Below are 16,478 nucleotides of genomic sequence, written 5' to 3' on the forward strand. Positions count from 1 at the left end.
AATTTAAATTTTTCAATGTTTAGATATTTTTCTTTGGTGAAGCACGAGTTTCTCTTCGTGGTCCCTGATCAATTCAAACAGTTGGAACACCAGTGGCACTGTTAACTGCTTTCTGGGCTGCCTCTTTAGCTTGGTGGGCTTGTAGTACAGCTACAGCTTCATCAACCTTCGAGTGGAGAGACTCTGGAGACTCAAGCATATGAAGTAATTCTGAGTTATCAATCTCCAACAGCATGCCAGTGATTTTACCAGCAGGGGTAGGATGCATGGCTTGAATGAGAGGAAACAGCCATTCACCCAACATCTGCTTTTGCTTTTGAGGCAGGCCAGATGCCAACATGGAAGCAGTTAAAGGTTCTTGACCTTGTACATGAACAGCAGGCTGTTGCATGTAATTTGTGGCTGTGCATTAAGATGTTGCTGGCGATTGCGGACTCCCGCAGCATATTTATACTGGGGAACGGTGCAGACAGCAGGAGTAGCTGCAGCTGCAGCTGCTGCAGGACGTGGACCCATCGTCTGTGTTGATGTGTTAGCAACACGCTGTGTTGACATGACTCGTGGAACCTGTGAGGAAGCTGGTCTCATAGTACTAAATGGTGATCTAGGAGCAGCTGGGTGGATAGCACCGGGCATATTTTGGAATGGATGAGGTCTGGCACCCTGAGCAGTCCAGGGAGGACTTGGTCTTAGTTGAGCAATTTGGCTAGGAGGATAGTATGCAGCACGGTTCTTTGTCTGTGGGATAACTGCCATGAAGTAACCTGAAGGAGGAGCTGGCTAGTAGGGGTTGATCACAGGCTTGGGCACAGCTCGGACACTCGCCATTCTCTGCATGTACTGGTTAGTGAGGTGAGCCTGGTGCTCTTCCTTGCGCTGAGCTAAAGCGACATACAGTGGCTTGGTCGCCACAATTCTACCATTCATTTCTGTAACTGATTTAGTGGCTTCTTCTGGGGAGGAGAAACACACAAAACCAAATCCTTTGCTGTGACCACCCTCCATCATAACCTTTGCACTAGTGATTGTACCAAATGGAGAAAACTCTTTCCGGAGACGTTCATCATCAATACCATCATCAAGATTTTTCACATAAAGGTTAACACCCTGGTATCTGGTGATCCTATCTTGCTTCATCTGTTCAAATTTGCGCTTAAGTTCCGTCTGGCATTCTACTTTTTTCTGAGCTCGACCAACATAAATTTATTTTCCACTGAGCTCCTTTCCATTCATCTCATCCACAGCTTTCTGTGCATCTTCATGCCTTTCAAAGCTTACAAATCCAAATCCTTTGGATTTTCCACTTTCATCAGTCATTACTTTCACACTTAAGGCAGGCCCAAACTTGCCAAAGAGATCCTTAAGGCGCTCATCATCCATGTCTTCTCCGAAGTTCTTAATGTAACATTGGTGAACTCTTTTACCCTAGCTCCAAGCTCTGCTTCACGTTCCTTACCAGACTTAAATCGTCCAACAAATACTTTGTGATCATTTAGAAGCATTCCATTCATTTTTTCAATAGCTCTTTCAGCTGCTTCCTGTGTCTCAAAATGTACAAATCCATAGCCCTTGGACCCATTTTCATCACACACAACCTTACATGAAAGGATGTTACCAAATGCAGAAAATGTATCATACAGTGCTTTATTGTCAACGGATTTGTCCAAATTTTTAATGAATATGTTCCCTACTCCACTTTTGCGAAGTGATGGATCACGCTGAGACCACATGATGCGAACTGACTTGCCCTTTATAACATCAATATTCATGGTGTCCAAAGCACGGCTCCGCGTCCGATGGCTGCTGGAAGTTCACATACGCAGCCCAAAGAGCGGCGGGTGATCATGTCCCTGCAGACCCGGATGGAGAGGATGGGCCCGGCCGGGCTGAACTTCTCGTAGAGCATCGCCTTGGTCACGTCGGTGTGGACGTCCCCCACGTACAGGGAGGCCATGGGGTAGCTGGGGTGCTGGGGTTCATCTCGGCACGGCTGCCCGCAGGGCCACAAGCCGCGACCTTTTCCGTGAGAGGAGAGCAAGTGCCCGGCCGGGGGCCGAAGCCAGAGGCGGGGGGCGGGGGGGGCACGCTAGCGCAGAGGGACAAAATTCAACCGGAATCGACAACTACTCAACGGCCGTGGAACTGGGGATCCGCTGCCGCAGGCGGCGGAAAACGGAGGGTGGTGTCGGGTCCAGGCGGGTGAGAAGGCCTCGGTCTCGGGGTTCCTGCTTGGAGCTGCTGCGGGGCTGCGGGCGGGCGGGTAGGTCTCGGCTGCTTCACCGGGTTATTTTATAAAAGAGGAAGAAAAAAAAAAATAAAGTCTCCGGCGGGGGAGACATGGATTTTTTGTAAATTTTGTTTTTGTTTTTTTCAAAGGTTTTTTTAGATTTTTGGGGGGGATTTTTTTAATAATAAATGTGTGTTCCTAGCCCAGAGCACACACTCCGCACTCTCAGCACTAACCACCGGGGAGAAGGTAATAATAATACTTTAATTTTTTACAACATTGTTTAAAGCTGGTCAATGGTAAGAAAATATTTTTGCTCCTAAGAAAAAGATTTGTGCCTTAAATTAAAAATATGATTATATGGGGCTGGAGAGATGGTTCAGCATTAAGAGCACTGACTGTTCTTACAGAAGACCCAGGTTCAAATCCCAGCCCCTGCATGGTAGCTAACAACTGTCCAGAACTAGAGTTCCAGGGGATCCCACAGCCTCTTCTGTCCTCCAGGGGCAGTCACAACACAGGTGTACTTAACTACATGAAGGCAATACACACATGCACATAAAATAAAAATAATGAATAAAATATAAAAATATGATTATGTTTCCAATATTTAATAGGTTTAGCTTTTAAGTTTTAGTTTTGTAAAGTGTAAGTCTGAACGAAATATTGATTCAACAATTAGTTAGAGATATTGCTATGATCATTGTCCTAGTTTGTGTCACAGTTCACCGGGGAGCCCAAGGTAGGAACTCAGAGCCGGAACCTGGAGGCAGGAGCTGGAGCATAGACCATGGAAAATGCTGCTTACTGGCTTGCTTCCCTGGCTCCTGCTCAGCCTGCTTTCTTATGCAACACAAGCTCACCTGCCCAGGGATGGCACTACCCACAGTGGGCTGGGCCATCCCACATCACTCAGCAATCAAGAAGGTGTCCCATGGACATTGCCATAGGCCAGTCCAATGAAGGAAATTCTCCAACTGAGGCTCCCTCAACCCAGGTGTGTCAAGTTAATACTAAAGCTATCCAGAACAATTGACCCCTTGTCAACTTGACACACAAACACAAAACTATTAAACCATAAGCTTTCCAATTCTTGTCCCCAAGATATGATGTTAACATTAATATCACAACATAAAACAGTACAATCTTTAAAACCCCACAGTCTTTAAAAAAATCCAAACACCGAAAAGTCCATAGTCTCTTTTCAAAGTCTCTTAACTGTGGGCTTTGGTAATATCCAAAAAAAGTACTGCCTTATTTCAAAGGGAAGAATCAGACACACCAAAGCAAAACCAAAGTCCAGCAAAGTAGCTCCAGGCTGGACATCTGGGATTCACTCATGATTTTCTGGGCTCCATAGGGTTATGGCAGCTCCACTTCTTTGACTCTGCCATCCACAGCACACACAGCTTGTCTCCATTCCACACCTACTGCTGTCCTTCGTGGTCGTCCCATGCTCCTGGCATCTCCAAAATGCTGGGGTCTCCACTGAAACTGAGGCTACACCTTCACCAATGGCCTATTCTTGTCCCTTGGGGTCCAAAGCCTCAGATTCTCTCCAATAGCCCTTGAATCCTGGGGTCTTCACTGCAACTGATGCTGCACTTTCACCTATGGCCTTTCCTGGCTAGTCACATTGCCAAGTCTCAGCTGCACTCTGTGACTTCTTCATGCTTTCAACACCAGAACCATGCAGGAGACACTTACACATTACCAAGTCCTGCTTTCAGCTAGAGATGGAGGCTTGGATCCCCTCTGTGTGCTTACCCTGATGAAATACCCCCCAGACGACTTCACCACAGTGATGCTGGTATCTTGTTACTTACAGCTGATTTTTCAGCCCCAGCTAACCAGCATCAATTGTCGCAGTAAAGCAAAGTTTTACTTCAGGTTTGGGTCTCTTCTTAATCACAGCTGGTCTTTCAGCTCCATCCAATCAGAACGCACATATTCTCAATTCAAAATCTCACAAGAATAGTCCTGAGAGTCTCTGCTTCCCTTTGAAGCTTCACAAGCCAGGCCTCCATCATCTACAACTCTTTCAACATAACTGTTCCAAGCTCCATAGCAACAAACTCTAAGCACTCAATGGCTTTTCCAGCCCAAAGTTTGGAATACTTCCACAATCCTCCCCAAAACATCTGGGTCAGGTCTGTCACAGCAGTATCCCACTCTGGTACCAATTCTGTCCTAGTTTTTCTCTCCATTACTGTGAGAAAACACTCTGACCAATACCAACTTGTGGAGGAAAGGGTTTATTTAGCTTACATATCCCAGGTCACAGTTCATCCTGGAGCCCAAGGTAGGAACTCAGGGCAGGAACCTGGAGAGAGGGCCTCGAGCACAGGCCTTGGAGGAATGCTTACTGGCTTGCTTCCTTGGCTCCTTCTCAGCCTGCTTTCTTGTGCAACACAGGCATAACTGCCCAGGGATGGCACCACGCACAGTGGGCTGGACTGTCCCACATCACTCAGCAATCAAGAAGGTGCCCAATGGACATGGCCACAGGCCAATCCAATGAAGGAAATTCTCCAATTGAGGCTCCCTCAACCCAGGTGTGTCAAGATGACACTAGAGTTATCCAGCACAATCATCATTTTGCACATGGCTTCATTCCAGTTTTGAAAGAAATTTTAAAATACCAATTTTCAGAATCAGGTCAAACAAGAAAGAAATTTACTTTCAAGGGAGAAAGTATTTGGCAGTCATGGTCAGATCATATAAATCATGAAGCACTGAGTGGATGTTATGAATTCCTGAGATCTGTTGTCTTTGCTGTTTTATTCTGCAATTCCTGCCATTTATATATGTTTATATTTTTCTATATTTTACTTTAACTTTCCCAACTTAAAAAATCTATTTTCCCCTAAAATAAAATGTGCCACAATTTTCTTTCTAGTAAGTAATCTTTCTTATTTTCAAAAATAAAAAAAATGTTATTGTAATAGCAGAATTGCAAGGTGTGCATTTGCCTGGACACTGAGCATATCACCACACATGAAGATGCTCAGAGACTTTATTCCAGCAGTAGCTATGGTCCCCATTGTTATTTAGTGCATTGCCTCCCAAAAAGATTAATACTGCCAAGCTTAGCCATCAAGTGCAAGAAAATATGAAAGTTTCTTCAAAAGAAATTTACTACACAGTATTAGCTGCACGTATTATAGTAAGCTGTCTGTCTGCCTATCATACTTTAGATGTGAGGAAAAAATTCCTCTCAACATTTTAACAGATTCGATAAAAAGATATTTAAACAGAATAGAATAAACTTTCTGTAACCTAATGTATTTTGGTCTTTCTTCTGTTTTATACTACAAATTACAAATAAAAGAATAAGAGAACATATCAATTTTATACAATACATTGATAGTTCTTATGTTTTTGGAAATTGGAGGATGTGACAGATATATTGAAGGCTGTTTTCATTAAAAATCAAGGATTCTTGCTCATATGCACCTAGAGTAGACAAACAGGAAATAAATATTTAAGATATCTAATTAATTGTGAATAAAATGTAAAATTTATTATAAATATGCCTCCTGTAATGTTTGTTTTTAACATTATGGCTCCAACAGGTAAAAATTATAGCAGTCCTCAATGACATATTTGCTACAGCAAAGAAAAGGAAAATGAGGATAAACTTTTTTTTTCTTAAACTCTAATATTCAATTCAGGAGATGAAATCAAATATGAGACCAACCTTACTTTAACATGAATACCAGAAAATTATGTTGTATAAACTATAAACCAGCAGTTTGCATGAACATAGATGAAAACATAATCAACAAATATTAGAAAATTACTTCAAAGGATTTCAAAAAAATAAATTACACACCATGACCTGTGATGTTTTCTTAGCTATACATGGAAAGCTCACATTTGGAAATTAATTCACATAACCAATATGATTAAAGGATGAAAATTAATAACACTACATAACTTCCAGTAATGCAGGAAAATCAGGACATCTAGCAACTCAGTAATACTGAACATCTTTAAATTTATTTCAAGAATGGAAACCAAAAAACAAATAAATAAGCCAAGTGAACAGAAAAGAACACATGTAACTGTGAGAAGCTGGAGTATTGACCTCTAATGACAAGATAAAACATGGATGGGCCTCTCAGTAATTATTACTTAACAATATAATTAAAGTCTTAGCAAAAGAAGAAAAAAAAGTCTCAGATTAGGACTTAAGAAATAGAACTGTTGATTCATAGACTAAATTTGTCAAGCTGGTAAAGAAAACATAAACAAAGAGCAAACCAAAATAAAATAATTGAATAAATGATAAGCTTCTGTAATCAGTAAACATTTACAGCAAAAATGTAGATATAACATTAACACACAATATTCTATTGATTTTCAGGGTCAAGGGGAGGTAGGGTTGGGATAGAGTCTCCCCGTAGCCTCAGCTGTCCTGAAAATTGCTTTGTAGACCAGACTGGCCTTCATCTCAAAGAGATCCACTGCCTGTGCCTCCCAGGGCTGGGGTTAAAGATATGTACCACCTGTCTCCCTTCCACAGATTCTTTGATATTAGCATTAAATAGCATGACTTTGAAGAACTTAGAGAGTGTCAAGTAAAGTAGAAGAAACATAGTTGATTAGATAGACTAAACAAATACGTGTATTTGCAAATTTACTAAATTTTAATGAGAAGACAACATAAATTTCTGTAAATGGAAAGATACATTGTGACATAGAATTGAATACTTGGCATCATTAAATTTCCACTTATTTCTAAATGGATCAGCAGCACATCAATCAAAATAAAAGAAAGTTTTCTTATCATATTGACGAACTTTTAACAATTTGTGTGGAAAATCAAATCATAGAAAGGCCAATACATAAACAGAGAATGCCAAAGGCTAATTAAAAAAAATAAAGACTGATGTTATTCAAAAACAGAGTTTTCTACAAACTTATTGCACACAAGAGGAGTTGATGCAAGAGTAGAAAGAAGAATTGTATGGATTATTTAGAAGTAGTCACAGAAAATAAATAAAATTATCAATTAGTGTGTGACAAAAAGCATGAGTAGATCAAAAGAGAAAAATGGTCTTTTCATTATTGTATAAATTTAATGTCCACAAATGAAAATACAATGTAGATATGCACCTTACAGATTTCATTGCAATTAATTAAAATGTGCCAGAAACGTAGATACAGAATAGAAAACTATAAACATTAGCAGGAAACACATGTTGAAATATTGAGCTTTGTTTTGTGATGAGTTTTGCAAATAACACAATAAACTCAATTTATGGCAGAAAATTTTGGACAAGTCAAGGTACTCTAGGTTTTTAAAGTATAAAAACTTCTGATCTCTGTAAAACACTCTTAAGAACTTAAACAAGTCACAGATGAAGAGAAACTGTTGTAAGATGTACTTGTTAAAAGACAAGTATTCAATGCATAGTAGCACTTCAAATTCAACTTTAAAAAAAATAACCCAAATTAAACAAATGTACAACAACGTAAGGTATTTTAATGCCTTACTTAACAAAAACCTGCAGATCTCAACTTAAGCATATTCTATAAGACTCCTCAAAACTCAAAAGGTCATCCAAAACAATGTCATGTCTCATTGAGCAGATGCAAAAATGAAACAATGGATTTTCAGTGTTGCTCTGTGAGTTATGCAACTTCTAACCTAGATATGTTTATAGATCTCCAGAGATGCACAAATATTTTGTCATTGCAATATGTATGTGGCTATTTCCTTAGGTGATGTTTGTTGCAATATCGGGGGTCATCGGGGATTGGGGTTGAGGCAACAGCATCAGTTGGACGACATACAGACACCGGAGACCAGGTTCTGTGATGCAGATCTAAAGTTTATTAGGAAGTGTAGCAGGCTTTATAGGGAATAGGTACCAATCACCGGGCTCCACAAGTGCCACTGTAGCCAAACACCTAAAAGGTGAGGCCAACCATCACTGAGACCTCACCAAGAGGGGCTGTTGAGGACAATTTAAACAGTTTAAACTTTTAAAGTGCTGATTTGAATCTGGAGTTTGTCAATTTTATCACTAAGCTCATTGTTTATCTTCATCACTTTATACAGAGATGCTAGAAGTATCCAGCCATCATCACCATTTTTCTTATTTTTCCACAAATTGTCAAATGTTTTATGTATAGAGTCACTAAATTCCTTGCTCTTCACAAGAGGGGAGTTAGGATATTCAAATGTGTTTATCTCCATAACTGTTTCAAATAGTCTACACCATGGATTTTCAGTACTCTCCATGCTATCTGAAGACTCTGAGTTGGAGAGCCTGCTCCAAATACCAACAAGCCCATTAAAAAAATTCATCCTTTCAATTCTGTTTTTCTAGAACCAGTCCTGGTACCACAATCTGTATTAGTCAGGGTTCTCCAAAGAAATAGAATAGGTAGAATGAATATATATGTATAGAAATTTATCAGCTTAGCTCACAAGATAGAGTCCAAGAAGACCAACAATGGCTGCACCAAACTGGAGAGGCTGAAAATCTGTAGGCGCTCAGTCCAAGAGGCTGGATGTCTCAGTAGTTGCAATCTGCTGCTGAAAGTCTGACAAATTCCAAAAGATCAGCTAGTCTTCTGTCTACAGCAGCAAAACGAACTCACCAGTGAGAGAGAAGGCAGGCAGCAAGAAGCCAGGTGTTCTCCTCTATGGTGTCCTTTTATATGGGCTACCATCAGAAGGTAACACCCACATTTAGGATGTGTTTTCCAATTTCAGATGATCCAATTAAGAAGATCTCTCTCATTTCAGTTAATACCAGATCCAATCAAGTTGATTAACCATCACACCAGGCATGGTGGTGCACACCCTTAATCCCAGCACTCACTCAAGAGGCAGAGACATGCAAATCTCACAGAGATATGGTGAGCCTAGAATTCAAACTGAGTTCAGGCTAACTGAGGCAACAAGGAGACCTTATCTCAAAATGGTCCTCAAAAGGAAAGTTTTTCTTATAATTATTTTTATATGAAGTATCTTCATATAAAAATAAATATGAGTTTCATATTTATTTAATGAACATCTGGGGGGAGTCCTGGCTTGGGGATTTACTTGGTGGCCTTGGTAAAGGTACGATGAACCCACAGGATCATCAGCTCAAGCCTTGTGAGCACACTCCAAGGTGGCGTGACCCTTGCACCATGTTGCCCCATCCAGTGAATTCCCCATCTTGGTTCTCCCTGTGCAAAACCTCCCTAAAAGAGAATCTACTCTCCAGCAGCCAGAGAGCTAAAGCTTCAGAAAATCAAGCTGGGGCCCTTATTATACATTTGGCTGACCTACAAAGAAAATTTAATTCCCAGCCTTGAAGGGTGTCAGCAGTAAAGGTAAGGGCATTGGAAGGGAAAAATTGGAATCCTGACTTGTGGGATGGAGATGTGAGGGAGAATCCTGAGAAAACTGAGGATTTTGAATCTTCACACTCTGAGGATTTTGATTCACCTGATGAATAAATCTCCCCACCCTTAGCAGACCAACCCTCACACCCTTGCCTGAGGAAACTAATCCCATTCAAGAAGACAAAGATGATGCCCCTCAGGCCCAGTTGTTGTTGCTTCTAGACTTATAACCCATTCAATGCTAAGCAGGTCCCTAGAGGTGAGATAGAAAGTGTGGTCCATGAGGAGGTGCACTACACCACTAGAGAACGTTGTGAATTTCCTAACTCATTCAAGCAGAAGTCTAATGAATATGTCTGGGAATGGATTTTAAGGGTATGGGATAATGGTGGAAGGAATATAAAATTGGATCAGGCTGAGTTTATTGACATGAGCCACCTGACTGAAGATTCTAGGTTTAATATGGAAGCTCATGCTGTTAAAAAAGGTGTTAAAAGTTTATTTGATTGGCTGGCTGAGGTATTTATCAAAAGATGGCCTATTGACAGAGACCTGGAGATACATGATATCCCTTGGCTTAGTGTTGATGAAGGGACAGTAAGGCTCAGGCAAAGTGAATTTGCACTGCAACACCAAATCATCCACAATAGTAGGGCCCAGAGGACATTCTTTTTACTGATTTTATAAGATGGAAAGTACTGAGAGAGACACCAGAACATTTGAAGAGCTTTGCTTTTGCTCTTTTCCTTATGCCGAATCTTACAGTTTGTTTTTGCTCTTTTCCATATGCTGAATCTTACAGTTGGAGATGATACTGCTCAATTGCATAAATTAAATGTAAGTATAATAGGTGTAACAGGACCTTGGTGTAGGGGTCAGGTGGCAGTATTGAATTACCAAAGACAAAGTGAGCGTACTTATCGTAATGGGTGGCAAAGTCAAAACAATACCCACAATGGCATGACTCGAATGGACCTGTGGTTCTGGCTAATCAATCATGGTGTTTCCAGGGACCACATACATAAGAAGCCTACTAAGTTTTTATTTGAGCTCTATAAGCAGAAAAGCTCTAAGAGAAATGACAAAAGGAAGTCAGTATTGGATTGTAGCAATAGAGAATTTCAGTCAACAAATTTCCAGACTTGAGACAGTTTACAGACCCAGAACCCCTTGAATGAAGGGAAGGCCAGTGCCCTTGAGGAAGGACCTTGTTATAGTACTAAAGATTTATGCTGTTCACCTCTCGCCCATCCTTCCCCAGAGGGATCTGCGGCCTTTTACTAGAACTGTACATTGGAGGAAAGGAAATAATCAGACTTTCTGTGGCCTACTGAATATGGGTTCTGAGTTGACAGTGATTCCAGGAGACCCTAAAAAGCATCGTGGCCCTCCAGTTAAAGTAGGGGCTTATGGAGGTCAGATGATAAATGGAGTTTTGGCTGAAGTCCGACTGATAGTGAATCCAGTGGATCCCCAAACATCCTGTGGTTATTTCCCCAGTACCAGAATGCTTAATTGAGATAGATATACTTAGGAATTGGCAGAATCCCCACATTGGTTCCCCAACCTGTAGAGTGAGGGCTATTATGGTTGGAAAGACCAAATGGAAACCACTGGAATTGCCTCTGCCAGGGAAAATATTGAACCAAAAAGAGTATCGCATCCCTAAAGGGATTGCAGAAATTAGTGCTACCATCAAGGATTTGAAAGATGCAGGGGTGGTGATTCCAACCACATCTTCCTTTAACTCTCCTATTTGGCCTGTGAAGAAGACAGATAGGTCATGGAGAATGACAGTTGACTATCAAAAATTTAATCAAGTAGTGACTCCAATTGCAGCTGCTGTACTAGATGTGGTTTCCTTACTTGAGCAGGTTAATACCTCTCCTGGTATCTGGTATGCAGCTATTGATTTGGCAAATGCTTTGTTCATGATACTGGTTCATAAGGACCACCAGTAGCAATTTTCTTTCAAGTGACAAGGCCAACAGTATACCTTTACTATCCTGCCTCAAGAGTATATTAACTCTCCAGCATTGTGCCATAACTTGGTTGAAGAGATATTGATCGGCTGACTCTTTTACAAAATTTCACACTGGTTCACCATATTGATGATGTTATGCTCACTAGATCCAGTGAACAGGAGGTAGCAGATAGTCTGGACTTGTTGGTAAAGTATATGTGCATGAGGGGATGGGAAATAAATGCAACCAAAATTCAAGAGCCTTCTACCTCAGTGAAATTTCTAGGAGTTCAGTGGTGTGGAGAAGGCAGAGACATTCCTTCTAAGGTGAAGAATAAGTTGTTGTACTTGGCCCCTCCCTCCACCAAGAAAGAAGCACAATGCTTGGTGGGCCTGTTTGGATTCTGGAGGCAGCACATTCCCCACCTGGGTGTGTTACTACAAACCATATATCAAGTGACTCAGGAGGCAGGTACATTTGAATGGAGCCTGGAACAGGAAATGGACCTTCAACAGGTCCAGGCTGCTGTACAAGCTACATTGCCCTTTGGGCCATATGATCCAGAATACTTGATGGTGGTTGAGGTTTCAGAGGCAGATAAAGATGCTATTTGCAGTCTCTGGCAGGCACCCCTAGAGGAATCACAGAGGAGGCTGTTGGGATTTTGGAGTAAAACTTTGCCTTCATCTACAGACAACTATTCTCCCTTTGAGAGAGCACTCTTAGCCTGCTATTGGGCCTTAGTAGAAACTAAACGTTTGACAATGGGCCACCAAGTCACCATGGGACCTGAGATGCCCATCATGAGCTGGGTGTTATCTGACCCCCAAGCCATAAAGTAGGTTGTGCACAGCAACAATCCATCGTGAAATGGAAGTGGTATATACGTGATCGGCCCAAGCAAGCACAGAGGGCACAAACAAGTTACATGAAGAAGTTGCCCAAATGCCTATGGTTCCTACTCCTGTTAGTATGCCTCCTGTTCTCAAGCATGCACCTATGGCCTCATGGGGTGTGCCCTATGATTGGTTGATTGAGGAAGAGAAGCCTAGGGCTTGGTTTACAGATGGTTCTGCACACTATGCAGGTACCACTCAGAAGTGGACACCTGTAGCATTACAGGCAATTTCTGGAACAACCCTGAAGGACAAGGTATATCAGTGTAACTGATTATGTTTTTCTGAATTTTGAGATTTTCATGCAATGCGTTTTGAGAATATTAAGAACCCCTCTTGTGACTAGTAATAATAGAGAGATTAAATATAGATATTAAACATAGAGTTTAGAGACACATGTGCAAACTTCTAAGTGTTAGTTGCATTAAAAGTGAGACTTTTAGAAGGAAACAGTATATTTTAAAATGAAATGGAGATTTTTTTTAAAGGTAAAATCTCAAAACTCATTTAATTTTTTGTCTTGCAGCATTTATACTCAGTTCAAAATTCTATAACTGTATTAATGCAACTATGAACCTAAAAATTTACAGCCAATTTCTTTCCTCTGGAAATTGTTATTGAATATGTTATAGCTGTAAAGGAATGGAATGCCTCTTCTAATAATGTGGCTATTAAATAAATTAAAAACAATGAAAAATTAAAAATTAAAAGCAAAAAAACAAAACAAAACACAAAAACAAAAACAAAAAAAGAACCCCTTCTTATCTACACTCTCCCTAACTACCCCTATACAATTTCATATCCTTTGTTATTTTTTTAAAGGCTTAGCCAGTCTAATTTGTGTGTTCAAATGCCCTTTTGTGTGGTTAAATTCCTTGGAGCTTAGTGAACATACTTAACACCATATCTTTAATGTAAACTGACTCTCACTCTCTCAGAAGTCACCCTGTTGCCAATAGTTTCTCAACTGGGGTTGAAGTTCCTTCTGGGAACCAACCCCATCCCCAAAGCTTGTAATTTGTCTGGCTTGCACTTACACACATCTTATGCATGCTACCATAACTGCTTTGAGTCATATGAATAACTGGCCTGCTGTCTGTTTGATCCTGTTTCTTTTTAGTCATCCACCATCTCTGACTCTTACAGTCTTTCTGCCTTTTTTTCTCCACAAAGATTTCTGAGCCTTAGAAGGCAAGGGTGAGATACAAATTTCCATTCAGGCCTAAGCAGTAGCCAGTCTCTTACATTCTGTACATTAACCAAATATGAGTTTCTGTTTAATCGCAAATCTATTTCAAGAAACTTCTGTAGTGTGAGTTGGGAGAAATGTTAATCAATGTGTACGAGTTGTTATGTGTTGGTTTACTTCTGTGTTCACATACTGGAATAATAGAATGGTTCTTTTCCATTTAATTTCTTATTGCTGAGAAAATTATTAGTATTGGTAAAATTTATCTTTTTCTTTTTTGGTCTTAGTTATTTTCATTTTAAAGAGTTTGAAATAGTACAGCTTATTTACAACTTGATTCAGAAATATTTAAAGCAATACATAGTACACAGGTAGTATTATTCTGGGAGTCTAGTTCTCTAGAGACTAAGTTGTTATTATTGAAAAAAAAAAACTTTTTCTTTCAGTCATCCATGCCAGTGTCTGAAAATGTTTAGCTTATAGCTCAAATTTTGACAGAATAATTTCACATGTTCTAACATATATGGCAAATCAGTATAACTTATCCCACCACACTTGTAGAACAGAGATTGTGTAATTTCAAAATCCCAGAATCTTAACAAGTATAATTTGCTTTGCTCTTTTGTAAAAGAAGGATGTGAGCTATTCATACCTCCTTATGGCTTCTTGACTCTAATTAATTTCACAGAAAAGCTCAACTGAAAGAGCAACAAGCACATTCTGTAGAAAATTATATGACTTTTGTCATTTATTTGGCTAACTTGGGAAAATAGAATATGAGTTTTAGATCTATTTTTATTCTTTTATTTTAAATATTATTTTTACATTAAATATGTTGTCCATTTCTAAAGACTGATATCATGCTATTGCTTACTTAAATTATCATGTTTCCTCAAATAAGTTTTGTCTGTTTTTATGTAAATAAATCTGATCACTTTGAAGAATTACAGAAACTAATCACTTGAATAATTTATCAAATAAATTTATGTACAAGAAAATAAATGGGAATACATTTTTACAAATATGTGTTAACTTCCTTGAGGTAGAGAGACAGTTATTTAAAAAGAATTATTGAGCTTTTGTAATTTCATACAACAGTTCTTAATCAAATTTAGACCCCCTTCCCCATCTATGCTCCCATCTGCATACCCGACCTCATGTTTTCTGCCATAGATGTTAAGTCCTATCCAGTCAAGCATTTGTACCCAGATGTGCAAAGTTGTCTCTTTTTGTTGAAGACTGTTTAATAAGCAAGAGGGGCATGTGAGCTAACTTGACTTTTTGACTTTTGCTACACTTTGAAAAGATATTTAAAGTTCATTTGTATGAGCAGCCCTTAGTTATGTGATATCATCCTACATAAGATTCACATCCCCCTATTTGAACTTAAAATAATAATTGAGAATGTTATGATAGATAACTTCTCACATTGACTAGTGACTCCTTTTAAAATAAATTATCTTTTGGGTAATAATATCAACTAGATTTACAAAAAAAGAAAAATCATGCTCTGGGTGGGGGGCTTAGACTAGTTGTTAAAATCCTTACCTCATAAGCAAAAGGAATAAAGTTTGGTTCCCCAAAACTCAGAAAAAGAAAGTAAAGATACAGTGGCAAGTGCTGGAATTCTAGCACTGGAGAAATCAATAGAGACCATACCTTGCTTAAAAGATGGCCTAACATAGACTGGCAAGCTCTGTACCAATGAGAGATCTGATAAAATTTAAAACTCATTTGTATGAGCAGCCCTTAGTTATGTAATCTCATACCACAGAAGATTCATGTCTCCTTATTTGAACTTAAAATAATAATTGAGAACATTATGATAGATAATCTCTCACAAAGACTAGTGAAAAGATCTTCACCCAATGCTATTTAAATTATTCAAAAAGATAGAAACAGAGGGAGAACACCAAAACTCCTTCTATAAATTCAATATTGCTATAATACAAAAACCAAGTAAAACACAACAGCAACAACAAAATTAAAACTAAAGACCGATATCCCTAAGAAACCTTGGTGCAAAGTTCTCAACCAATCACATACAAATACACTTCAAAAATGCATTCAACATGATCAAGCTGATTTTATTCCAGAGATTAAGGAATAGTTCAATATACATAAAACAATAAAAGTAATAAATCATACAAATGGAGTTGAACAAAAAACTGATTAACAATGATAATCTCAATGGATGTAGAGAAGGCCTTTGACCAAATCCAATATGCATGCCTGTTAAAATCTAGAGGGAAATGAAGTGGAGGGAATACACCTCAACATATTTAAAGCTATATACAACAAACCCGTAGCCAATATCAATGTACATGGGGGAAAAAGAAAGCATTCTCAATAAAATCAGGATGCAGGCAACGTTCTCTTTTATCCACACTTTCTTTTCAATATAGTGAGTGTAACTCTATCTAGAGGAATAAAAAAGGAAAAAGGGGATTAAAGGATTACAATAGGGAAAAAAGAGGTTAAATCATTCCAATTTGCAGATGACATGATATAACACATAAGACACACCAAAAGTTCCACCAGAAAACTTCAAGAATGATCAAGACTTTAAAGTAAAGTGGTAGGATAAAACATCAAATTACAAAGTGATAGCCTTTTATATACTAATGACAAGCAACTAGAAAAAGAGTTCAGGGAAACACTGTCATTTACAGTAGTCTTAAAAACATATCTCAGAATAAACCCAAAGACATTAAAGACCTCAATAATGAAGAATTAAAACTTGGAAGAAAGATTGAGGAGGAAAAAAGGAGGTGGAAAATCCTCTTATGCTAATAAACTGATAGAATTAGTACTGTGAAAATGACTATCCAAACAAAAGCTTATAGATTCTA

At 39.1% G+C, this 16,478-nt stretch overlaps 1 pseudogene; it reads right to left on the reverse strand.

The window, feature by feature from the left end:
• Position 1: 1 nt before the first annotated feature.
• On the reverse strand, positions 2-1,968 carry LOC103751308 (annotated as a pseudogene).
• Between the last annotated feature and the right edge of the window lie 14,510 nt (positions 1,969-16,478).

This window comes from Nannospalax galili, unplaced genomic scaffold (assembly GCF_000622305.1).
Source record: "Nannospalax galili isolate Female #2095 unplaced genomic scaffold, S.galili_v1.0 scaffold386, whole genome shotgun sequence".
Taxonomy (NCBI): Eukaryota; Metazoa; Chordata; class Mammalia; order Rodentia; family Spalacidae; genus Nannospalax; species Nannospalax galili.